We start from the raw sequence: 26,023 nt of genomic DNA, 5'->3' as shown, positions 1-26,023 counted from the left end.
TGTGTTGTTTTCTTAGTAGAGACAGTTTGGACTTTATTAAAGAGAGAAAACCTTCACTTAACCTTTTCACTGGCATTTTGTTTTCATAGTTAGACAGATATCATGATGTATCATTGTAGGATTGTCTAGGAATATATAAATTATCGCAGAATCACTGTATCGTGATATTGTGAGCTGTGTATCGCGATCGTATCTTGAGGTACACTGTGATTCCCACCCCTATTTGTTTTAAACATTCTTTCAGACAAATATTATAAGTGTTGTTTTTATTGTATTAGCTATATTAAGTCGTAAGTCATGTTTTTGTCATGTGTTTTAGGGGCTATTTACATGACACCGTTTTTAACAAAAAATGTAAAACTTTGCGTTTTGGGCATTTTGGGGGCCTGAAAACGCAAACTTATGAAAATGATACCGTTATCGTCTCCGTGTAAACAACAAAAACGCAAATTTATGAAAACTGTGATGTCATGCGCATGCGTATTACGTGTTCAGTCTATTTGCGCATAGTGTTTCTTTACAAAGTGACATCGCCAACTACTGGCCTGGCATGCGTAAAACAGTCTTTTTTGTTGTTTTCGCGGATCTATGTGAACGGGGGTCATTTTGACAAAGTTGTCATCTGTTCGCGAAAAAGCAAAGAAAAAACATTTCCTTTTTCTGTACATTGTTGTTGTGTAAACATACCCTTAGTTTTGTGTTCTGGTTTTCAGTTCATTGCTGTAGTTTTTCATTGTTTGATTAATTTGTTTGATTAATTTGCACACCTGCTTTTCATTTCGTTAATTAGTTTGTTTAGTGTATTTAAGGTTTATTTCGTTATTAACATTGTCTGTTATCGTCGTGTAAGATTTGGTTGTTCCGTTCGTGTTTATTTTTTCTGAGTTCTGTGTAAAACGTAAACCGTTTGCGTTTAGATCCTGCATTCATCTTTATTGCAACCAACTGTGACATAAGTTTAATTATGTTGGGTCTTAATTATGACTTTAATCAGTTTTATATGCCTAGTTCTGTCATGAAACACAGGCACAGGCTCATGGGTCCTTAACGCAAACTGATGATATTCTCAGCGCTAACTACTTGGCACAAGCTGATTGGTTCATGTCGAATTTGCAGCCAATGAGCTTGCTGCTCGTGCTCACAACATTTAAATGGCTGTTTAGCATTCATCTATCTATCTATCTATCTATCTATCTATCTATCTATCTATCTATCTATCTATCTATCTATCTATCTATCTATCTATCTATCTATCTATCTAATCTACATTTGTTCTTTACAGAAAATAAATGCTATTTTTTATTTCTGTTTATATCTTATATATTTCATCAATATGTGCATATTGCCAAAAAGACATACACTGATGAAAGATGATGAAAATATACAAAGCATATGAAAATAATGAATGTGTTTTTGGTCCAGTAATTTTTTACTCATTTACATTTATATGTTGGACACAAATGGCACCCGTTCTGTAGAATCCTAATCCGGTTGCATTATAATAACTTTGCTTCACTGTGCATCACAGAAAGCGAAGCAAGGGTTTCTCGACCTTCATCATTTGATCTTATATTCCAGTCTAATACTCCAGTCTGCATTTGATCTCGCATTCCCCTCCCAAAGTTCCATCTCGCATAGCCCCGGATGATAATTCATCAACATTTCCTGCTTTACTTCCATTTGCTATAATTAGCATGTCCCCTGGCGTGTCGTTGAAGTCATCCTGACATCTCAGAGCCTTAATTTTGCTTCTCTGACTCTTTCATACCCACACCTGAGTCACCGACATGCTCTGACTCCCCATTGGCTGGACTGTCGCACGGCTTCCGCCTCATTACCATAGATATTTGAAGAGGATGATGCCTCCAGCTCAGCCAAGAGGTGCCACCTGGTCCTGCAGGACAGTGACCTTGTGTCACTCCACAGGGAGGCACAGTGCAACACAGACTTTTATACAAGATGGAAAAGCAATTTGTGGTCATGGGGTGTTTATTTATAGCAAGAAAGGAGAGTAGTGAATTGGAAATGAAGCATTTATGTCATACGAGGTGTGGGCCGCGCCAGCGCTGTTTATGTGCGAAGTCTCTCTTCGGCACATTGAAAACGTATGCAAGAAGTAATTAGATCGATTAGTTCAGCTTTGAGACCTGTTAGCACCAGTGATGTGCAAGAAACAATATTAGCACAACTATTTAACAGATGGAAAATCACCCTTTAAAAGCTTTTAAAACTGCTTTAAAACTGCAGTTTTAATGGCAAAAGAAGAACACTGTTTTTTTTTTTTTTGTCTAATTGTTTTTTTCTCTTCACAGTTTTAACAATTTATGACCTTAATGTGTCCAAACCACACATTTGTATAATGTAATATTGATTATTTTGGTGAGGAGGTGAATATTCTTCATGATAATGGCTAAATATCAATTTTTAAAAAAAAAATTTTTAATGTTGCTTTTGTTTTGTTTCCATAGTAGAGCCTTATACCAAGTTTTGAATAGTTTATTTTCCAAAAGTCTCCAAGTTTCAGTATTAATGAGGACTTCGAGTTGCATTACTAACAATATATTTGCCTGTAACTAAGTCAATAAACAAAAGAAAATATGCTCCAGCTTTACCCTGCTGTGGAGGATTTTATAGACTCTTTACATTGTCACATTTGATTCGTATGCACCACATAACGATTGGACATAACTTCAAAGCACATCATGCTGTGAATAAACAGAAAAGCATGCTCCAATTCATAATTTTTTAATGCTGTTTAGATTTAACAGCACCCATGGCTCCCATTTTTCACACCTATATTTAATGATATAAAGTTTACAGTGGTCGCACTTGCATAAATAAATAAATAAATAAATATAGCTTCGTCCTTTGAAGTATGTATCATTTTGCTGAAACATCTAGGTTACCAAGAGCCAACTGAATTGATTTTACTCAGAGGATGCACATAGATAGCGGTGCAGTAAAACACAATAGGTTTATAATTGTGTTAGCCCATTTTTTTTTTTTTTTTTTTTTTTATGTTCGTAACTGCAGATGTTTTTTTTGTTTTGTTTTGTTTTTTCTCTCACTCTTCTTTTGGGACATAGTTGAAGAAGGACGCAAATCTGCCTGTATCTCTCTAGATGTGCTTATAAAATACCTTGATGGGGTTGTTTTTTATTTCTCTTTTTAGGTCAGATATTCAAAGGTACAAAAAAAAAAAAAAGGAGATACACAAGTTGCCATTTTGCTCAGCATAATATTACAGTATTTTAACAGGAATTGACAGGTTGTGTGATTAATATTTATGCTAAAAATTGACAACTTTGTCATTTTATTTATTTATTAGTTTTTGTATCATTTGTATGAAAGCTGTACATACATGTATTCTGCTGTAATGTTTCCACTATATTTTGATATTGTACTGCTGAACTCTTATTTGCTTCCTATTTCTTCTGTCATATTGTCCAAATGAACTGTGTATATTGTATTGCATGTTTCTACTAAGAATGGTTCAATAGCATATTGATAAATTAAAATTATTAGTATTGCTCATTCTAATCTAATGTTTTGAAAGAGTAATGATAGGAATGATTAGTTTATTCATAATAATTTTAGACCCAAAATACTTACTTTCTTGTGTGGAACACAAAACCATCCATCCATCCATCCATCCATCCATCCATCCATCCATCCATCCATCCATCCATCATTAATTACAGTAAATTGGATCAGGAGCTGTCCATTTAAGACATATTATAGTTTACCATTATGTACCTGAAATCTCCATCAATCACATATTTTTCTAGGTTGTGTTTATTAAAGTTCATGAGAAAAGTAATAATTTTTCCAAATATTTTCATCCACTTCACATAACTGAATGATTAATTTGTGAATGAGACTCACTGACTTAATGATCTAGATATGTTCCTCACAGAAGAACCATCATATGGCATCAGAAGAATATCACAGAAGACATAAAAAAATTATGTTGTTTTTGCAGTCCATGTTTATTGTATTTTCATGTAAAAGAGTGTAGTTATTAAGAGCATAGATGTTTGGCATATATACTCAATTTCGCAGAATTTTGCTTATCAGCTCTTTGATTCAGTAACGGTTTATTGAAACCTGCCGCCTGACATTTGTACCTACTGGCTGGAACAGGTAATGAGGGCTTTAAAACTGCTGTGATCTAAATGAACAAACAGTTCACACAGAATGCCTTTGTGCTTTTAAATATACAATAAAAATAGAAAAGAGAGCAGAATCTCAAGACATGTTTTTAATAGTTCAACTAATTTTAACTTCACAGTGTTTTAAAAACATGTCACGAGAAGCTGAAATAGCACATTAGTTGCAACTGTCAAAGATGTTTGTTTAACACATAATGTTTAGATTGAAAAAAAAAAAACCTTTTCTCTTTTTTCATCACCTAGGCTAGGGTGAACAAAGTGCAAAAAACTATATTAAAATCTATTATTTGATGTTATATGAATCTTCAAAAATTTCAGGGGCTTTGGATAAAACATCAAGGGCTTAAGCCTCCCAAAGTAGCTACTCACCAATGGGAGATTACAAGAGGATAATACAAGCTATTCTGAGATGTATCTGAATTCCGCTGTCTTTTATTTGATATTAAGTAGTGCTCCATAATGATGGCTGCTGATAATGAACTTTAAATGATCACTAATGCGTGCCGTACCTGAGCACGACCTAATTGACTCCTCCCCCCATCAAGACAATAGAGTGCAACAGTTGTGTTCCAGAAAAACTCCATTCATTTTCTGCACAGGGAAATTGATTTTTAGTGATAACAGCCTTACTGTGAGCTACAAAGTTGTTAATCCATGGTATTTATTCTGCTGAAGCCGTCAGCCCTCACACAAAATAATCATGTTTAACAGTGGAATACCTAGTGAAAAACTCACATTACCAATGATGGTGTGCAGAAAATTACACCAATCATAGAGTCGGAAAAAAAAAAAAACATGCACCAAAATAGCTATTTAGCTCTGCCCACTCCCATGAAGCACTGCAAACTATGTAATCTCTCTAAATATTTGTGTATATATAATATACTTCATATTTTCCTATATATTTATATATTTTTTATTTATATATTTTTTTAAATTCGATTATGCTATTTGCAATGCTTCATGGAATTGTAGTTCTTTCTCTCACTAAAGCTGTTAAAGGTGCCGTAGAACGTCTTTTTAAAAGATGTAATATAAGTCTAAAGTGTCCTCTGAATGTGTCTGTGAAGTTTCAGCTCAAAATACCCCATAGATTTTTTTTAATTAATTTTTTTAACTGCCTATTTTGGGGCATCATTAAATATGAGCCGATTTAGGTTGCGCCCCCTTTAAATGCTCACGCTCCCCGCCCACAGAGCTCGCGCTTGCCTTTAACAGCATAAACAAAGCTAATATAACCGTCAAAATTGTTCTTTACAAAGTGTTCGTCATGCAGCATGTCTAATCACGTAAGTATGGTATTTATTTGGATGTTTACATTTGATTCTGAATGAGTTTGAGGCTATGCTCCGTGGCTAAAGCTAACATTACACACTGTTGGAGAGATTTATAAAGAATGAAGTTGTGTTTATGAATTATACAGACTGCAAGTGTTTAAAAAATGAAAATAACGACAGTCTTGTCTCCGTGAATACAGTAAGAAATGATGGTAACTTTAACCACATTTAACAGTACATTAGCAACATGCTAACGAAACATTTAGAAAGACAATTTACAAATATCACTAAAAATATCATGATATCATGGATCATGTCAGTTATTATTGCTCCATCTGCCATTTTTCGCTATTGTTCTTGCTTGCTTACCTAGTCTGATGATTCAGCTGTGTACATCCAGACGTCCTGCCCTTGTCTAATGCTTGAACATGGGCTGGCATATGCAAATATTGGGGGCGTACACCCAGACTGTTACGTAACGGTCGGTGTTATGTTGAGATTCGCCTGTTCGTCGGAGGTCTTTTAAACAAATGAGATTAATATAAGAAGGAGGAAACAATGGTGTTTGAGACTCACTGTATTTCATTTCCATGTACTGAACTCTTGTTATTTAACTATGCCGAGGTAAATTCAATTTTTAATTCTATGGCACCTTTACGTATACGGTCTTGTACCTTTGTGATTTTCAAAAACTTTTTTACTTCAAATCAAAGTTTAGTGTTGTGATTCACCTCATAGCTGATTGGTTTGGTTCATGCCTTAGAACTTTAACAAAGACTTTTTTTAAATCCCTATGGGAAAAACGAATGGAAAAAATACTTCTGGTATCAGCCGCTGAAAAAGGGAGCGGGCGCTGTTGCAATCTGTTGTTTTGACATATAGGCAAATTAGAACATGTACTGTACATGTTTTACCTTATTAATTTTTTGTTAGTTTTTTATGTTTAATGAAAGTGACACTAAGATTAAAAAAAGTGCAACCACTGTAAAAGAGCAACTAACCAAGTCTTCAGAGTTACTACTTTTGTTTCCCAGAAGAAGGAAAGTCATACGGGTTTGAATGACAGAATTTCAATTTTAGAGAAAACTATTCCTTTAAACTCGCTTCTTATCAGTACAACTCTAGAGTTAGCTCTTTTTTATTATCTGTGACATGGCGAACGCACCAGTTCTAATTATTTTTTATTAATACAGTTTGAAAGTGAAGCACTCCCGTCATTCCTCATGGGGAGTGTTTGAGATCTCAAGGGCTCGATCAACGATCTTGCCTCTTCACTAAAATTGCTCGTAGTCCCATTCCAACCAATTTCTAAGGTTTTTCCTGCAATTATTTTGATTATCCTTTGTACTTTTACGCATTTACACACGTCAATGTCATGAGATGGGTGAAAATGGATGGGGTCCTCTGGAGCATACATCACATTTGAGCTTCAATGTTTTGACACTTTGTCAGAGCACTAATTTAGATTAATGGTTTGAAGAGGGGCTGCAGGCGATCTGCAGGCTGACGTTGACAGGCCGTCACAGCAGAGCAGTGAGCGCCTCCAAAAGGAGACAAAGCCCTGTGAAAACTCATGAGGTGGGAAGCATGCTAAAAGTTCCTGCTTGAGCCTGCACATTGAGAAGTTTATCCAGCGGTAGGATGGCGAGTGCTGGGGTAGAGCACTGCTTGGTGACTGCATAATTTAGATGCGTTTCATGTCTAGATGATCTGTCATGCAGAGAGCTGTCACAGGGTTAAGGGGGTTTGTTGGCATTGTGAAGAATATCCTGCTTTTGTACAGAAACAAACTCAACGGATTGGATTCACATAATTGTACACACATGACCGTTAAAGGGATAGTTCACCCAAAAATGAAAATTTGCTGTTTATCTGCTTACCCCCAGAGCATCCAAGATGTAGGTGTCTTTGTTTCTTCAGTAGAACACAAATGATGATTTTTAACTGCAACCGCTCCCGTCTGTCAGTGGTATCATGCAAGTCAGCGGGAACTTGGACTATAAGAGTAAAAAAAACACGACAGACAAATCCAAATTAAACCCTGCGGCTCGTGACGACACATTGACGTCTTAAGAGACGAAACGATCGGTTTGTGTGAGAAACCGAACAGTATTTATATCATTTTTTACCTCTAATACACCACTATGTCCAATGGCATTCATCACTCGATTCGTTTGGTCTGATCGCGCTCATATATTCATTGAAGTATATGCACGAGACATCACTGCCGCTGTCAGATCGTTTCGTGTCTTAAGACGTCAATGTGTTGTCACGAGCCGCAGGGTTTAATTTGGATTTGTCTGTCGTGTTTTATTTACTCTTATAGTCCAAGTTCCCGCTGACTTGCATTATACCACTGACAGACGGCAGCGGTTGCAGTTAAAAATCATCATTTGTGTTCTACTGAAGAAACAAAGTCACCTACATCTTGGATGCACTGGGGGTAAGCAGATAAACATCAAATTTTCATTTTTGGGTGAACTATCCCTTTAATATTGGCGCATCAGTAATTGGACAGTATGATTCATTAATGAATGAATCAGTTAGTTGGACGTTTCATGTAAAGGAACCAGACTGAAAAAAGCTTTTCACAGATTTGTGTTTCTCGTGCAAGCCCCTGTGCAACATTTTAGCTTTTTTATAGCCAAAAAATAAAAATAACGACTTCATTCAACAATATCTAGTGATGGGCAACTTCAAAACACTGCTTCATGAAGCTTTGCGAATCTTTTGTTTCGAATCAGTGGTTCGGAGCGTGTAACAAACTGCTAAAGTCATGCTCCCCAGTGGTGAACCATTGAAATTTCGAAACAGTTATGATGTCACAAAGCCTCGTTTACTGAAATCACGTGACTTTGGCAATTTGATACACGCTCCGTACCACTAATTCGAAACAAAAGATTCGTAAAGCTTCGAAGCTTCATGAAGCAGTGTTTTGAAGTTGCCCATCACTAGATATTGTTGAATGAAGTCGTTATTTTTATTTTTTGGCTATAAAAAAGCTAAAATGTTGCACAGGGGCTTGCACGAGAAACACAAATCTGTGAAAAGCTTTTTTCAGTCTGGTTCCTTTACATGAAACGTCCAACTAACTGATTCATTCATTAATGAATCATACTGTCCAATTACTGATGCGCCGATATTAAAGGGATAGTTCACCCAAAAATGAAAATTTGATGTTTATCTGCTTACCCCCAGTGCATCCAAGATGTAGGTGACTTTGTTTCTTCAGTAGAACACAAATGATGATTTTTAACTGCAACCGCTGCCGTCTGTCAGTGGTATAATGCAAGTCAGCGGGAACTTGGACTATAAGAGTAAATAAAACACGACAGACAAATCCAAATTAAACCCTGCGGCTCGTGACAACACATTGACGTCTTAAGACACGAAACGATCTGACAGCGGCAGTGATGTCTCGTGCATATACTTCAATGAATATATGAGCGCGATCAGACCAAACGAATCGAGTGATGAATGCCATTGGACATAGTGGTGTATTAGAGGTAAAAAATGATATAAATACTGTTCGGTTTCTCACACAAACCGATCGTTTCGTCTCTTAAGACGTCAATGTGTCGTCACGAGCCGCAGGGTTTAATTTGGATTTGTCTGTCGTGTTTTTTTTACTCTTATAGTCCAAGTTCCCGCTGACTTGCATGATACCACTGACAGACGGGAGCGGTTGCAGTTAAAAATCATCATTTGTGTTCTACTGAAGAAACAAAGTCACCTACATCTTGGATGCACTGGGGGTAAGCAGATAAACATCAAATTTTCATTTTTGGGTGAACTATCCCTTTAATATCGGCGCATCAGTAATTGGACAGTATGATTCATTAATGAATGAATCAGTTAGTTGGACGTTTCATGTAAAGGAACCAGACTGAAAAAAGCTTTTCACAGATTTGTGTTTCTCGTGCAAGCCCCTGTGCAACATTTTAGCTTTTTTATAGCCAAAAAATAAAAATAACGACTTCATTCAACAATATCTAGTGATGGGCAACTTCAAAACACTGCTTCATGAAGCTTTGCGAATCTTTTGTTTCGAATCAGTGGTTCGGAGCGTGTAACAAACTGCTAAAGTCATGCTCCCCAGTGGTGAACCATTGAAATTTCGAAACAGTTATGATGTCACAAAGCCTCGTTTACTGAAATCACGTGACTTTGGCAGTTTGATACACGCTCCGTACCACTAATTCGAAACAAAAGATTCGTAAAGCTTCGAAGCTTCATGAAGCAGTGTTTTGAAGTTGCCCATCACTAGATATTGTTGAATAAAGTCATTATTTTTATTTTTTTGGCACACAAAAGTATTCTCGTCGCTTCATAACATTAAGGTTGAACCTCTGTAGTCACATGAACTGTTTTAAATATGTCTTTAGTAGCTTTCTGGGCATTGAAAGCCTCAATTGTCTTGCTGGCAATGCAGGCCTCAAAAATATCTTAATTTGTGTTCCAAAGATGAACAAAGGTCTTACAGGTGTGGAACGGCATGAGAGTGAGTAATTAATGACATTTCTGGGTGAACTAACCCTTTAAATCAGAAATGTCATAATTCACTATAACACTTCACTGTAGATTAGGGGTTGAATGAGTTCAGATTTTTATGTGATAAAAGTCGACGTTGCTGATGAAGTCATTAATGAACAACTAAGCCTGAACCTCAAGCTGAGACTCGAACGCGGGTTGCCTTGTGCACAGCTATGACATATGACACAGCGCTGCCCACAAGGCTATTGCTCCTACAGAACAGCTTATTTTTATCAGTACTTTTCTCATTGGGTTGTTATATTTCTCACAGATTTCTGCTCATTCTAAATCAGATACAGATAAAGTAGCACAGTAAAGATTACATTTATATGAATGCATTAGTGAATGAATTCTACCTGGCAGCTTCTCTCTACAAATAATGAAGCTGTGGGTTTTGGTTACTAAGAAATATATGCTAGAAATTTTCAGTTTTTAAGCTATTTTATTGATGAATTACAGAACAGAATACATTTCTGCGCTACCGAATGATCCTGTGCGCGCGATCTAGCTACTGTCTGTATGTGTGTGCGTAACAATGCAGAAGTGCATTAGTTTCGAACGGCGATTACCTGACCTGTACAATAAGCTTTTTAAAATGTGCATTCAACCGATGAATATTGAGCTTTCAGATGATATAATCAAACGCAGCGTAAAAGTGGACTTCAAAGATTTCTTATTCTGTTGCGCCCTCTATAGGCCATGACCAGTGACTTTCGACATCAAGCTAAAAGCGTCATGGCATTAAAATCAACTAATCAACAAGTCTGTGCAACCCCTACTGTAGATGGCTACATGTAGTTAGTAGCTTTTAGTGTAGCTAAGTCAGAAGTGTAGTTTGACAGTAGTTAAAAAATTTTAAGTTGTGTAACTTGACAAGTTCCCTTCTTAAATAGGCTTCTCCAGGACTGGCAGCGGTGGGAGTCTAAAACGTAGTCAATAACTGCTCAGTTCAGGCAGCTATGCAGTGACTCAATGCTCTGTCACACTGTTGAAGTAAACTCTGCAGGTCGGCTTTGTCTCCTTTTCAGCCCTCCACCCAGTCACATTGCATTCTCTCCCCTTTCATTATTTCTTCCCCTCTCTGTCTCTTTCTGTGGCTTCTCCTTCTCTCCCAAAAGCATTTATGGCCCGGTCCATTCAATTTAGCTACTCTCCATTCTGGTCACAACCCCTCCTCCTGTGGTAGGATGTCGCCTCTTAGACGAATAAGCTCTCTCTTCCAGAAAAAAAGAGAAAGAGGGAGAGAGAGTAGGGAAAAAACAGGTCTCTTTCACTCTCTGATCCACAGCTTCGGTTCCCACTCAACTGCCCTTCATATACAGGCTTTTTTTTTTTTTGTTGTGCAAAATTGACAAGGAATCTCCTTTCTTTTAAGAGCAGCCTTTTATACTGTCGGGTCAGAATTCTCAAAACTGGTTGCCTAGTAACGTTAAAATGTGGGGAGATGGGGGAAAAAAGTCAGTCTTTGTTTTAACAATGAATTTGCGTTGCATTTGAAACTCTTGTTTCTGTATGTTAGTGTTTGTGTATGTTAGAGTATAAATCGTTTCCATTTGTTAATGAGGGCTTAGTTTTGTCATGTTTTTCTGACACTGTCACATTTAAATGGCCATATACTGTATGTACCAGCATGAAGAGAAGGTCTTACCTTATTTTATCTTTTAAATGACAAGGTTTTTAATAGACAGTAAATAGACTTGGAACAACAAATTAGAACATTAAATGAACAATCACGCTCAGTCAGTAGACTGGAAGATTAATTATTCTGCATTATTAGACATTCAGAATTCTTTATTTTTAATGTGTTTCAAAATAACGTTAGCACATAGAAGATATTATTTGTGGATGATATGGATTTTTTTGGACTGCAAATATAATGTCTACAGTATATAACAGGGTTCTCCAAACTCATTTAGCTAAACTCTGCAGGACAGTGGCCCTCCAGGACAGAGTTTGGAGACCCCTGGTATATAATATAATTTGCAGTTAGCAAGTGATTTGAAAAAAGTACATGAAGCAAACGCATGTTTTACATGATATTTAATAATTAACTTAAACTGAATACAGAAATTGTAATATACATTAAAGCTGTCTGTTAACTTTGAAATTAACACAAGGGCAACAAACATTGTTAATTAGCCAAGAGAAATGAGGCTAATGATTCTTACAATGTCAAGATTCATCAGGCTCAAATTGAGCATGAAGAATCATTTTCACACATGAATTGGCACTGACCTTAACCTCAGTGTAAGTTTTTGGGATGTGCTGGAGTAGACTTTACAGAGTGCTCACCTCTTGCGTTGTCAATACAAGATCTCGATGAAATTGATGCACCTCTCGATGAAAATAAATATTGTGATTGACAATGCAAGAGGTGAGCACTCTATAAAGTCTACTCCAGCACATCCCAAAGACTTCCAATGAAATTAAGGTCTGGTTCCAATTCATGTGTGAAAATGACTCTTCATGCTCTCTGAACCATTCTTTCACAATTTTAACCCTGGTGAATCTTGACATTGTCATCCTGGAATATGACCATGATGTGTCTTCCTACATGGTTGTTTAAGAAATAAAAAGCTACACACTCCACAAGGGTTAAAAGACCCGTTGCCAAACATATAACATGCTAGAAACATAATAATCACTGTAATAATGATCCATTCATAGATTCTTAAGTATTAAAATCCAAACAGCGACTTTTTTTTTTTGGCCGGGCAGTGTATATAAATGGCCAAATATTTGATATATCAGCTGTCACTTGAAAATACAGGCCTAAAAAGTATTGGGACACTTAAAGGGATAGTTCACCCAAAAATGAAAATTTGATGTTTATCTGCTTACCCCCAGTGCATCCAAGATGTAGGTGACTTTTTTTCTTCAGTCGAACACAAATTATGATTTTTAACTGCAACCGCTGCCGTCTGTCAGTCAAATAATAGCAGTAGATGGGAACTTCAACTATAACAGTAAATAAAACTTGCTTAGACAAATCAAAATTAAAACCTGCGGCTCGTGACGACACATTAATGTCCTAAGACACGAAACGATCGGTTTGTGCGAGAAACCGAACATTATTTATATAATTTTTACCTCTAATACACCACTATGTCCAACTTCGTTCAGCTTCCTGTTAGTGAGGTCAAAAAACGCGTTCTGAAGACGGAAGTGATGTCTCGCCCATATACTTCAATGAGCGCGAGACATCACTTCCGTTGTCAGAGCGCGATCAGACCTCACTAGCCGGAAGCTGAACGAACTTGGACATAGTGGTGTATTAGAGGTAAAAAATTATATAAATATTGTTCGGTTTCTCACACAAACCGATCGTTTCGTGTCTTAGGACATTAATGTGCCGTCACGAGCCGCAGGGTTTAATTTGGACTTGTCTATGGAAGTTTTTTCGACTCTTATTGTTCAAGTTCCCAATCACTGCTATTATTTGACTGACAGACGGCAGCGGTTGCAGTTAAAAATCATAATTTGCGTTCGACTGAAGAAAAAAAGTAATCTACATCTTGGATGCCCTGGGGGTAAGCAGATAAACATCAAATTTTCATTTTTGGGTGAACTATCCCTTTAAGTCAAACAAGTCACTCTTAAAACTGTATAAAATGTCATTTGCATTAGATATCAAAATATCAAACCAAGTGTCTTCTGAAATGTAAGAGCTTTTTTTTTTTTTGTAAATGTAAGAGCTGTGCCATTTTTATAATGACTTCAAGAGTCAAGATATTTGTAGTGGATGTAAAAACCACAGGTGCACTCTTATAAATAAATGGCACCATGAATAACCTTTAACATCAATAGAAATTTTGCATTGCACAAAATGTTCTTGAGGTTTTAAAAGTGTTCTTTGCGCTAAGAAAAAATGGTTCTTTCAAGAACTGTTTACTGAAAGGTTCTTTGGGTAACCAAAAATCATTGTGAAAACCCCCTTTTCATCATATTGAATACATGAAGATGACTTTTTTTGTCTTTATTTTGAAGAGCACATGCATTATTGCCAATTAAAAACATACAAATTGGTTTGACATTTTTATTATAATGCAGTGTCATTCTTACATTAAGTGTCCAAATACATTTTAAATACCCTGTTTATATAATGAGAGCAATGCAGTCTGTTTGCACTACAGTATCTTATGCATGCTGTACTTTGTACTCTAGTTGAAAAAGCACATAATGTAGCATCAAAAGGCTGTGGACACATTATAGAGTAAACACCTGCATATTATGAGCACTAAAACCAAGCACATGGGAATTGTAAATGGAATTATGAAAATAGTATAGCCAGATTTCAGGGATGCTCATTTTGGAAAATGCTCCAGAATGGACTCCAGTTCTGCTCTTTTTCCCATTAGAACTTTAATTTCAGATATTAAGGCATAACAGATGCGACTTGATCCTTGCTCCCAGCTGCTTATTAATCATTCAAACCACTAAACCGGCGTGGAAATGGAAGAGAGAGGAACTTGGCAATGGGGAGTTGGTAAAGTACCGAAGAGAAGAGAGAAGGAAGTACAAGAGCAGAAAGACAGGCGACAGAGAGTGAGACAGAAACCGTTTAAGTAAGAAAAAACAGCTACTTTGATTGATACCACCTCAGCTCCCCGAGGAAATGTTTAATGTGTCTTGTGTGTTGATGTCGATGAGAACGAAAGTTGTTCTGGGTGTTTGTGGACGTATGAAGAATAGTTGACATGTTCATTGAGTCCGTGTCTTTCGTAATGCTTTGAATGTCTCGTTCCGAGCGTGGCTGTGGAAAACGAAGGGAGGGCAGTCATTTTAAGATCTGAGAGGGTCAAAGACGTGCAAGATGAATTATTAATAAGATATATGATGAATTTTTCCTCAGTGAGATGCCTGGGGTCTGCAGAAATGCTGACCATGCCAACTTGAAATGAATGTACGAGATTTTGCATTAACTTGAATTAAATGCCATGTGAGTGTGTCTTGGCTCGTTAGTTGGCTCTGTTAGCATTTCTAAATCCCTTTTTTAATATTTAAAAGGGAAACTCAGTGTGCTGTCCTCATGCAATTCATTTTTTACTGCACCTTGAATGATTTTTTATTCAGTATTTTTTTTTTACATGGCTACCTTCTCTTTTCGTAAATGATTTCCACGTTTATTTGATTTCCAAAGTCCTTTTTTACATTTATTGAGGTGAATCTATCTGGTTTATGTGGCATTACTCATATCCGTTCATCTGGCTGTATCGAGAACTGTCTAATGACTTCACCTAATTGCATTTAGCGGATCTCCTCTGCCAGGGGACCTACTTAAACCAGTTGATGTGTTTAGATGTGACTGAATTATAAAACTAGTCGACTACGGGACTCATTCCCTCTTCCTGCTTGACCTACTTACTTAAAATAGGTCTGCTGTTGACTTCGAGAACTAGCAACAGAGTGTGTAGTCGCTGTTGTTACTGCAAGATTTCTTCTATTTTGATGATAACACTAGAGACAAGCGTCACGTTGCTTTTGGTTTGATGTGTCAGGCCTCACTAACTTGTGAAGACCCGTTTGATTTCTTAAAATCCTTTTAAATGTTGTGGGTTATTCGGTCGCTTACTTGTTGCATTTGTTTGATCTTCTAACCCGTTTTAATGAGGTAAATACTGCTGTACAGGCTTAAATATGTTAATAAGAAACATGAGCATCAAAGCCTTCAACATTGGAATTGTAATATATGTGATATGTCAGGGTCAGGTTATGTACAGTAGGTTGAGTATTTTCCAGGGAAAACTGAATGTTGGATTTGCAGAGTATGTGGGATTCATGGCATTAATTCTTTTCAAGATGTTAAAGGAACACTCCACTATTTTTGAAAATAGGCTCATTTTCCAACTCCCCTAGATAAACAGTTGAGTTTTACCGGTTTCGAATCCATTCAGCCGATCTCCGGGTCTGGCGGTACTACTTTTAGCATAGCTTAGCATAGTTCATTGAATCTGATTAGACCGTTAGCATCTCGCTCAAAAATGACCAAAGAGTTTCAGTATTTTTCCTATTTAAAACTTTTCTCTTCTATACTCTCATTCTGGCGTAATAATCAAGGAACTTTGCTGCGGTACCATGGGTGCAGCAGGCGCAATGATATTACTCAGCGTCTCTTACAAATGTCTCCATGGTTGCAAGGCACGCTCCGTGTGCAAGCAGGGGGTCACAACCGCTGCGTAATACCATTGCGCCTGCTGCACTCATGGTACGGCAGCAAAGTTCCTTGATTATTACGCCGGAATGAGAGTATAGTAGCTATAGCCATATCGGCCTAGAAAATCGCAACTTTTCATTTTCCGTCGGTCTTCGTACACGATGTAACTACAGAAGAGTCAAGTTTTAAATAGGAAAAATATTGAAATTTTTGCTAACGGTCTAATCAGATTCAATGAACTATGCTAAGCTATGCTAAAAGTAGTACCGCCAGACCCGGAGATCGGCTGAATGGATTTGAAAATGGTAAAACTCAACTGATTAACTCTAGGGGAGTTGGAAAATGAGCCTATTTTCAAAAAAAATGGAGTGTTCCTTTTAAAGGGTTTGGTAACAAGTAGCAAGTAAACAAGAAATACTCAAGCCAAAATGAATATTTCAATGCAGAGTTGTATTAATGAATCTATACTTTTGGAGTCTACGCACTCTTTTTGGATTGGCTTTATAATCATTTGTGGAGACGGAGTCCCCCCTTTTTTCTGGTAACAAATTACCAGTTCATTGCATTATGGTGGTGTCATTTGTTTTTAGATGTATGCACTCCTAAATGTCTAAAAATGCTAACTGTGGTTGGTCATTTTACATAACGGTCAGATGGTCTCTACCTGTCTAAGGTCCTGTTTACACCTGGTATTAATATACATTTTGGTCGATCAGATTATAATAGGATGAGAGAGACGCATACCCATTTACACCTGGTATTTTAATCCGTCTCTTTTGTCCACTTTCAACTAATTCCGTCCTGATTTCTTCGAGGGGAGGGTCTGTGTATGGGCTTCTTCAGAAGTTTTGTAAACAGGGCCTAAATGGGTGTTTTTTGGCCAGAACAGGCTCCAAACTGGACTAGAATGTATGTCGGTAGTCAAAAGTCTCGCTCTTCAAGACTGAGAACTCACAATCCACATGTTGGAAACAGTTTGTATGCTACAGATGGAGTGAAAGCTGTTGAGCCTATGGGGTATTTTACATCTTGAAGAATGCATGCCGAAACAAAAGCCTCAGACTAGAGGTGTTAGTTTTGGCCCGTCCTTCAGGAATCTGATCATGCAGCACAAGTGGCGCTCTGCTGCACATATACTGATGAAAATCATTTGTCTTCAATAAATTATGCAGTTTTACAAATGTAATGCTTTTCTTTTGATTCTAAGAAAGCTGGTACTGAGAAAGACAGTTTAACTATTCTGGCTTTTCTACTATTTAAATGCCAGGTGTAGAAAGATAAATTAAAGCCCATCAATAATGAAACCTTATGCTTGCACTCATGAATTCTTAGACTTACAGCAGAGAAAATGGGTTGAATTTCATTGGCTTTAATGGCAGAAATTAAAGGTGCACTAAGGCTATGTTCACGCTGTCAGTTCTGGGTAATGACAACCGCATTTACTTACAGGTTTGAATCTCGAAATGCCCCATTCACACAGCAGCTTACAGTTGCGTCTCAAATATTGTCTGTATGAACATGCAACGGGAGTCAAGCCGGTTTTCTCTTACACATAATGTGGCTGATGTGGCAGTGGCCAAAGTAATATCGGACCCACTTTATATTAAGTGGCCTTAACTACTATGTACTTACATTTCAATTAATCATTTGATACAATGCACTTATTGTGTACATACATGTTTTTACACGGTACTTATATTTTAAAAACACCTGCATGTAATTACATCTGTAATTAATTTCTGTAATTACATTTATAATTACACTGTTGACCCATCCCTTAACCCTTACCCCTACCCTTAAACCTACCCATACCACCAAAGCTTTCCCTAACCTTACCCATATCCCACCTCAATAGCTGCAAATGTGTTTTTCAATTCAATATGAACCCAATAACTACAGTGTACTTATTTTTTGATGTAAGTACATAGTAGTTAAGGCCACTTAATATAATGTGGGAACGTAATATTAAAGATGGTGACGTCCATAAAACTGAAAAGTCTTATCACATTTGACATGACAAGACTCCAATCGAGCCGCAAGTTCATCTGTCAAATCTCCATTAACCGACAGCAGCTTTTGTATCTGGGTGGAAAGTGGAACATTTGATACACACGTTGAACACTAATTTGACGGGAACAGCTCCAGTCCGGTGGAGAAAAGTGACATCTAAAACCAAAAGGTGATCTAAAACCTAAAGATGACACACAGCTCAAATCTCCAGTGCCTGTTAGTTACCGAAACCACACATAAAAGCCACAGCACACTGTAGACACGTGTTTGAGCAACACAGAGCGTCTCTCTCCCACTGTATTACATGACAGCCTACTACTTGTCCAGTCAGTTTGCGTTCACACAGCAAATGAAAATGTGGTTGTGAGTCCTAAAGATTTATGGGTGTGAGTTTGATTATAGAATGCAGTTGTCACTACTGTAAATATCGTGTTACTTAGGCCAGGTACACACAGAAACAGAATACGGTTGTGAACGGAACCTGTTGCTGAATATGTTTGTCAGTTCTGTATTTGAGCCCATAATATGGTTAGGTTCACACACAGTTCTGTTCTGTAATATGGGCTCAAATACAGAACTGACAACTGTATTCTGTTGCTGTGTGAACCTGGCCTAAGTAACGTGATCATTTAAAGGTGCCATCGAACGTTTTTTTACAAGATGTAATATAAGTCTAAGGTGTCCCCTGAATGTGTCTGTGAAGTTTCAGCTCAAAATACCCCATAGATTTTTTTAAAAGAATTTTTTTAACTGCCTATTTTGGGACATAATTAGAAATGCGCCGATTCAGGCTGCTGGCCCTTTCTGCCATTTTTCGCTATTGTCCTTGCTTGCTTACCTAGTCTGATGATTCGGCTGTGCACAGATCCAGATGTTAATACTGCCTGCCCTTGTCTAATGCCTTTCATAATGTTGGGAACATGGGCTGACATATGCAAATATTGGGGGCGTACACCCCGACTGTTACGTAACAGTCGGTATTATGTTGAGATTCCCCTGTTCTTCGGAGGTCTTTTAAACAAATGAGATTTATATAAGAAGGAGGAAACAATGGAGTTTGAGACTCACTGTGTGTCATTTCCATGTACTGAACTCTTGTTATTTAACTATGCCGAGGTAAATTCAATTTTCAATTCGATGGCAACTTTAAAGACAATTTATTTGAGACTTAAATTATATCAGTGACCTTAAGATCACATGAAAAGTCAAATGCTACTTTATCTTGTTTATGATTATTAAATTAATTATGAAATTACAAGATATTTATGTCTTTCTTTTTTCAGTCGAAAATAAATTAAGGTTTTTGAGGAAAACATGCCAGGATTTTTCTCCATATAGTGGACTTCACTGGGGTACAATGGGTCCAAACTGCAGTTTCAATGCAGCTTCAAAGAGCTCTACACGATCCCAGCCGAGGAATAAGAGTCTTGTCTAGCTAAATGATCGGTCATTTTCTAAAAAAAATAAAATGTATATACTTTTTAACCACAAATGCTCATCTTACGCTAGCTCTGTGATGTGTACTCTCAGCCCCATTTATCACATTTTAGAATATTTAACTAGAATTCCACAGAAATGTCTGCAGATTCTGTCTGGGAATTGTATATCAGTAAAATGATTTGGTTCCACTGCAGCATAAATAAATCAGGATTCATCTGACAGCATACACTGAAAACCCTAATAAGTTGACTGAACTAAATTAATTGAGTAAACTCGTTGCCTCAATTTAATTGAGTAATGGAGCCTCCCAAAACTTGCATATTTTAGTTTATTTAACTTGGCGGTTTTGTAGACTATACTTAAATTGTTCAGTTCACCAAACTTGGCACTTATTTAATGTACTTAAACAATTATGTTCACTTAACTTGGTATTAATTTCAAGTGTACTTATATATTTAAGTTAACTCGATTTAAGTTAACTTAAATCGCTTTGTGCACACTAAATTGAAATAAAACAGTGAACAGCATATTTAATCTTTGAATTTTTATTGACAATGTCACAATATTAATGAAAATACAGTAAACACTATACTGTAATGGAAATGGGTCACAGCCACAATGTAAAGGTGGTAACAAAATTAACTAGTGCAGTACATCAATTGCACAACATACATTGCACATATATACTTCACTCAAGTATCACAATTATGTTAATGTAAACATAACTATTACATTTGACTGTTTAAGCTTTGTGCAAACATAGCAAACTAAAATAAAACATACTCAACAGATAGTGTCTTTATCCAGAATTTCAGTTTTACAGTACAAACTATACTGTAGTGGAAATATTACTGGTTCACAACAACACTGTAAAAGGTGTAAAGGCACTTACATCATTTGTACAACTCTGTGCACTTCATAATTTCTCTTTTTACGCATCACAATTGTTAAATGTACTGAACATGTAGGCTAAACATAAGAACTACATTCTTACTGCATTTCACCATTTAAGCTCTGTGCAAACACGGCAAACTAAAATAACATACTGAACATGTTCAGTGTCTTTGGTCCAAATGTCACAATATTACAGTACAAACTACACTGTAATGGAAATATTACCGGGTCACAACCACATTACAGAGGTGTAACAATGGCAACAATATCTCAAATTAACAACTGCACATCAATTGAAGAACTCTGTGCATTTAACTATTTAAACACTTTTTATTCTTCATAAAATGGATAATTGAGTAAATCTAGGGGGAGAAAAACCCAATACAATGTTTAAGTATCACAGTGATGTTTCTTAAGCAAATAGCTGGTTTGCCAGAGACTACACTCTAGGCTTATGAGCATTTTGTCCCATTGACATTAGTACACGCTGGATGAAATTAAACGTGTTGGCAAATGATTTTGGGAAATGCAGGTCTAGTGTGTAAATCAGACCGAAGAGAAGACAGATTGCCTGTGGGAGGTCCTGCATTTTGTCCATCACCACTTGGCCTTCAAGAATTATTCCAATCGAAGAAGTCAAATGCAAGGATTTTGGGGGCTGAAGATCAGTGTCCTCGAATAAGATCCCCACTGGCACATCAAGGATAGTGTTATGATGATCAGACACCTAGTGAAAAAACAGGTATAAATATAGTATTGTGATTAGGAACCAAAGTTTATTAAAAAAACAAATCACTAACCCTAATCCACCATTATACTGACATGTATACATTTGAACTTATATTAATGTAGATGCTTCCTGCAAAGAATTTGGTATACACTTTTTAAAGTATGCATTATAAATTACATTTATTATTTTGAAAACTTGGATAGAAACGTTAGCTTCATTTGTATATTAAAAGAATGCTTCACCCAAAAATGAAAATGTACTCACACTCATGCCTTTCAATATATAGATGAGTTAGTTAAAGGCCTTCTGAAGTTACTCGATGGGTTTTGGTAAGAAAATTCTTCATATTTAAAACTTTTTAAAGTAAAATATCCAGCTTTTGGAATAAGTGAAAAAGCGCAAGTGATGTGACTTATAATGTAGGATGTACCTTAACGTTTTTGAACTTTGAGAGGCATTACCCTTCGTAAGTTGAATATGGAAGGCAGTCCGCCTGAAGCTAGATAGTTCACTTTATAAAGTTTTAAATATGGATATTTTTACAAACACATTGGTTCACTTCACATTGCCTTAATTAATCCCCTGGAGCCATATGGAGCAGTTTTATGATGGATGGATGGACTTTTTTGAGCTTCAAAATCTCATCCCCCATTCACACCCATTATAAGGCTTGGAAGAGCCTGGATACATTTTATTATAACTCTGATTGGATGGCTTGAGGGTCAGTAAACCATGGGGTAATAATTTTTGGGTGAACTATCCCTTTTAAGAACAGATGTACTTACTAAAGATGACTTGAAGAAAGAAGAGTCTTCATCTCCGAGCATGATAGGCAGTCCTCGAAGAACAAGGGTTCGGACCTCAGTTGGCTGGTCTGACTTTAGAGAAAAACATGAAATTCTATTAATGCCAGAAAATCTCACTATCAATATATTTTAAGCATTGTTATTAGAATATATTATTTAAATTAAGATTATCCATCATACATTACAGATTACTGATATGAAAATATAAATTCAATAAATTACATGTTGACAAAATGAAATGACAAATGAACCCAAAAATGACAATTCTGTCATAAACTACTAATGGTAGTTGAACGTACAAAGACAGTCATTGTGTAGGCATGGAAATGGTACAGTTTTTGTATGACCACCATGTTTCAAACGATAATGTTTGAGAAGTTCCCCTCTTTTTGCAGAGTCAAAAATGCAATACTTACATTTCCACATCTCCTTATCTCATGTCACCTGTAACAGAAAAAGTTGAAAATATTCAGTTTAACGAAGTCAGTGAAAAAAAAAAACACTGACAAAGTTTGCCCGGGAAAAAATAACCCACATGGTCTAACGTTAAGCAATAGCTGGCATGTTCTTTCTCTCACAGGAAAACGATTAGGCGACTTCATCAAATATGTATACCTCACTGGTAAAATAAGAAATAAGTTGTCGTTTCAATAATCATACCATCACAAAATCATTTAGAAAATTTAAATTTAATTAAAGTTAATTAATGTCGAGGTTGACAAAGTTTGAGCGGTGGAAAAAAATAACGTTAACTGATCTCAAAAGTGGTTGCCATGTCGTTTCCCACAGAAAAACAAATTTAAAATATGATAAAGTGTATTAACTAAGATGTTTCAGTATTACAAATCAAACAAAGAATCATTTGATATCTCAGTTATCATACCATCACAAATCCATATCGTTAACGTACTTGATGGCTACGCTGGCAATATATTACCGGGAAATATTGTAGCCTAATTTGGCTGCGTTGTCTTTTATTATAAAAACGTACCACAAGGATTTAAATAGAGATATTTCATTCTTAAAAATCACACAAAATAACTTTATATAGATACATAATTTTACTTACCGAACATAGCACACGAAGAAAAACTTCCGTCTTGAAATTTGGTGTCAGCAGCCAGCAACTGAACAGGCCAAAAGGTCAGGACCAATTTTGTTATCCACCAATCAGTGCATTAGTTCTCTTGTTGCTAGGCAGAACTCCTTGCATGGCCAATCACATTAGAGCAAAAACAGATTAAGCAAACCTGAATGTGTGTGGTCGCACATAAATACAAACAAGGTGTATTTTCTTCAACCGTTTGCACTATCAACTTCATTGAAACTGTCCCGATTGTACACATCACGCGCTTGTCGGAAATATACAGCTGTATTAAAGTAATTTCACGCTGTCCATCTGACAGCCGCTTTCGGAGGAAAGTGGGAAAGATTTGAACATCGAAACGGAGCGGCATGTTTCTGATCGCATGAAATAAAAAGAAACGAACAAAACCATATCAATAACAGAATGAGGCGATTAGGATGATTTTTGAAGAAACGTGGGAGGAGGCTGTGAGGAACTCTTACACGCTTTTTTTCTTGTGCCATGTATGTGTGTTAACATATTAACGTTACAGAAATGTACGTGCATACAAAAGGCTTTTGAGTGAAAACTGAGCAACCCATTGTCACAAAAACACTTGTAATATGTATTAAAGTTAATCCACTTTGAAAAGTTTTTTTCCCCAAATAAAAATAAGTATATTTATTCCCATTATGGTCAATAATTGTAATTGAAGCCATTTGTTTTCTGATAAAAAAAAGAGAGAAAAGACCTTGCACAAAAGTTGCACATGGTATTATAATTTTACAGTCAAGAATACTACATTTGTGAAAATTACCTATTTTTTTTCAAAGGATTAATCATGATTTTGAGCTCACATCACTTGAAATCTTAAGTTTATGCATTTTGAAACTAAATAAGTTAAATCAACTCATATTTTTAAGTGACAGGTCCAAAATGCAAAATTTTAAGTAATGTTTAGTCAACAGTACTTGATTGTTTAAGTAAAGACAACATTAGGGTTTACAGTGTATATGATGAGATTAAAAATAACCTACTTAAAGGTGCCCTAGAATTGAAAATTGAATTTACCTCGGCATAGTTGAATAACAAGAGTTCAGTACATGGAAATGACATACAGTGAGTTTCAAACACCATTGTTTCCTCCTTCTTATGTAAATTAGATTTTTGCAAAAGACCTCTGAAGAACAGGCGAATCTCAACATAACACCGACTGTTACGTAACAGTCAGGATCATTAATATGTACGCCCCCAACTTTTGCATATGCCAGCCCATGTTCAAGGCATCAGACAAGCCAGTATTAACTTCTAGATCTGTGCACAGCAGAATCAACAGACTTTATGCAGGTAAGCAAGCAAGGACAATAGCGAAAAATGGCAGATGGAGCAATAATAACTGACATGATCCATGATATCATGATATTTTTAATGATATTTGTAAATTGTCTTTCTAAATGTTTCATTAACATGTTGCTAATGTACTGTTAAATGTGGTTAACGTTACCATTGTTTATTACTGTATTCACGGAGACCAAAGCCATGTTGTTATTTTCATTATTAAACACTTGCAGTCTGTATGAATTATAAACACAGCTTCATTCTTTATAAATCTCTCCAACAGTGTGTAATGTTAGCTTTAGCCCCGTTAGCCACACATAGGCTACTATCAAACTCATTCAGAATCAAATGTAAACATCCAAATAAATGCTATACTTACATGATCTGATATGCTGCATGACGAACACTTTGTAAAGATCCATTTTGAGGGTTATATTAGCTGTGTGAACTTTGTTTATGCAATGTATTATAGAGTCGCGAGCTTGGGGGCGGGGAGCGCGAGCATTTAAAGGGGAAGCACGCGCATATTTAATTATGCCCCAAAATAGACAGCTAAAAAATCTAATAATAAAAAAATCTATGGGGTATTTTGAGCTGAAACTTCACAGACACATTCAGGGGACACCTTAGACTTATATTACATCTTGTGAAAAAGAGTTCTAGGGTACCTTTAAATCAACAAAAACAAAGAGCATTTAACTCTATTCACAGGTGATCATATTCATTTATTTAGAAATCAGTGATTGTGACAGTGTATCTTGAGAGGCTATTTGACTTCTCAGGACCCACAGAAAGAAGACAAAATTGTCCTCATCTTATGTCCTTCAACTTGTGAAGAGTTTAATAAATTCTAATTAGATTAAGACAGGCCATCTTCCAAGGACACAGCCTTCTTTCACTTTACTGATTAGTACATTGACAAAAATGATTTTCTTATTCAGTGGTTTTAATGTTTTACTGTAAAGAAATATATAAAAAATGGCCTTAAAACAAGGAAAAATGACTTGAGAAGCAAAATTGCATAAAATAATAAACAATGTTGTCAGAGAATATTAAATTAAGTTTATTTTTTGTACCCCACTGGCAAATGTTTAATGCAAACATCTAATAAAATGTTTGCGAAAAAAAAAAAAAAACTTTGCCAGTGGGGTATGAAAAATAAATGTAATTCAAGGCATATTCTCTGAAACCAAGTTTTATCTAATGCAATTTTGTCCCTCAAGTCAATTTATCTTGTTTAGATATTTTACTGGAAAATGAGACACGCATACTGATAATAATAATAATAATAATAATAATAATAATACTTTTTTTTTTCTTTTCTTTTTTTGCTGCACACATCTCATCCCCTCCATAAAACTGCCAAGTAAGACATGTTCCAGGGTCAAATTATTTTGTTGATTCTGGAACAACATTCCTGTGTGAAAATTCAGTCTTAACCAAGCCTAAATCTAACATTCCCCATAAATGTTTCTAAACTTGCTAAACTTGACCTAAACTGTAAACTTGTGTCTCAGATCTGATTGGTCCCACATGGAAAGAACCTATATGTGGATATATGCGCATATATGAAACCTATATGCAGTATATATGTACATATATG

At 36.2% G+C, this 26,023-nt stretch overlaps 1 protein-coding gene and 1 long non-coding RNA gene across 5 annotated transcripts in view; one reads left to right on the top strand and one right to left on the bottom strand.

The window, feature by feature from the left end:
* adgrb3 (adhesion G protein-coupled receptor B3) overlaps positions 1–26,023 on the top strand; it is a 226,121-nt gene that overhangs the window by 49,811 nt on the left and 150,287 nt on the right. The gene's annotated exons all lie outside the window — the stretch shown is intronic.
* Positions 20,116–23,188, bottom strand: LOC125277347. Its single transcript, XR_007186883.1, has 4 exons — positions 23,086–23,188; positions 22,433–22,460; positions 21,996–22,088; positions 20,116–21,207 (listed from the first exon to the last, which is right to left on the bottom strand). It is a non-coding gene; the product is annotated as an uncharacterized LOC125277347 (long non-coding RNA).

Source organism: Megalobrama amblycephala, linkage group LG10 (assembly GCF_018812025.1).
Source record: "Megalobrama amblycephala isolate DHTTF-2021 linkage group LG10, ASM1881202v1, whole genome shotgun sequence".
Taxonomy (NCBI): Eukaryota; Metazoa; Chordata; class Actinopteri; order Cypriniformes; family Xenocyprididae; genus Megalobrama; species Megalobrama amblycephala.
Note: the sequence above shows the minus strand (reverse complement) of the source record. Positions and strands in the feature narration are given on the sequence as shown.